Source organism: Pistacia vera, unplaced genomic scaffold (genome assembly GCF_008641045.1).
Source record: "Pistacia vera cultivar Batoury unplaced genomic scaffold, PisVer_v2 Contig127, whole genome shotgun sequence".
NCBI lineage: Eukaryota > Viridiplantae > Streptophyta > Magnoliopsida > Sapindales > Anacardiaceae > Pistacia > Pistacia vera.
In genome coordinates, this window is record NW_022195325.1 from 741,082 (window position 1) to 742,734 (window position 1,653).

The 1,653-nt window shown below is 30.7% G+C and overlaps 1 long non-coding RNA gene across 2 annotated transcripts; it reads left to right on the top strand.

The window, feature by feature from the left end:
- Positions 1-268: 268 nt before the first annotated feature.
- LOC116121618 lies at positions 269-1,315 on the top strand. 2 transcript variants are annotated; one of them, XR_004126752.1, is made up of 3 exons: positions 269-382; positions 607-684; positions 1,103-1,315. It is a non-coding gene; the product is annotated as an uncharacterized LOC116121618 (long non-coding RNA). The 2 variants fall into 2 exon arrangements; XR_004126751.1 differs by having other exon boundaries at positions 1,167-1,315.
- Positions 1,316-1,653: the final 338 nt, after the last annotated feature.

A 1,653-nucleotide genomic window follows, 5' to 3' on the forward strand; every position in this document is an offset into this window, starting at 1 on the left:
TCCCTCATAATCCAATTAGATATCTAAACCTCAATGCCTGCTTTATAATTAATTAATATTAAAAGGGAACCAAGGAATGTTTAAAATTGTACATTAAAAATCCAATTAGATATCTAATTACCTGGATGATTGTGTTAATCATTAATTAATTAATTAAGAAGGGAATCAAGGAATGTGTAAAATGTAAGCTTGTTTTGTGGCATTGATTCTTTATGATAATATAAAATTCAATATATACAACTAAATCTGAATTTTATTGAATTCAAATGTTTTTTCTCATAAATTTTGTCTCTTCCCTTTGTTCAACAAAATCATGAAGGCAGAGGCATACTGCTGCCAATTCAAGTTTTGCTTTCTTTGTTGCTGCCTCCCTTACAGATTTGTAAGAATTTCTGCACTATGTTTTGAGTTTCGAGGCTAAATTAATCTTCAAAATCTGGAGTAAATTATATATAAAAAGTTTATTGCTATTATTTTAAGTTCTTAAGAAAGAGTTAAAATTTATCCAATTTGCTTCATCTTTGGATCACTTTCTATGAAGGGTAATGATTAAATATTGTAAAATTCGGTTCTATAAATTAAATTTATGTTATTGTATGGATGTAGCAAAGACGTTGCTGCTATTATTCTTGTGGTGATGATGATGGTGAGTCTCCGAAGCCAAACAAGAAACGCCGGATATCGGTAAAGTTCATAAATAGAATTATTTGTTCTTTTTCCTTTTTATGTGCTAATTTAAGTAATTTTATTAGTTTTTCATTCATTGGTTTTATTAATTAATAATTGAGATACTGTGACCTAATTTGTTAGTGCTTTCTTTTTTGTTTGCTGAATCTTTCATTTTGGTTAATCCAAAGTTGATAAAAGAGAAGTTAAAAGGTAGTTATATCTGATAGCTTTTATTAATTTTCTTATGGATTCAAGTTATAAGGTAGAAAAATAGATATATAACAAACTCTTCCAGATCCATTCTATCAAATTGAAAATTGAGTATCGGATATATAAATATTTATCTTGTTGCAATTTTTTTTTTTTTGTTTACTATCTTTATTTCTAATTTAAATAGTTCTACTAATGAAATGTTAATCTATGTTATGTAAAGTGATGATGTCAAAGCTTGTTATTCTGCTACTGCAAAAATGAAACTCAAGTTTCCAATGCCACAGGAGAAGAAATCCAAGGCAAAGAACCAAGAGTGCTCGATATCTATCAAAATGAATTGTTAGAAATGCAAGAAGCTCCACCAATTACACATCAGTTTCGACAGCAATTCGTTTTGTTAACTCTTCTATTTGTATAAATTATCACTTAATAGGAAGCTTTTGATTCACTCTAGAGTTTTTCCTGCCTAATTTTTAAGTGAAGACTTTCGTGAAGAGAAAATCCACACTACCCCGGTGATAACCACCTTTACGGACATTGTTAAATGACACCATCCACGCCAAAGTTCAGTCTTGCAATGGCATTGAAACATCACCCGTAGATTAAAAAAATAAAAATATCACCAGCGGAATCTTTCAAATGCACGTTTAAATTTCTGTCCCCTCTGCACTTTTCACCTCGCGAAACCCGTCGAAGGAGCCTCACCTCCTAAAAATTTGGGGAAGGAGACGACACCTCCTAAACATCCAAAGAAGAGACTACACCAATTGA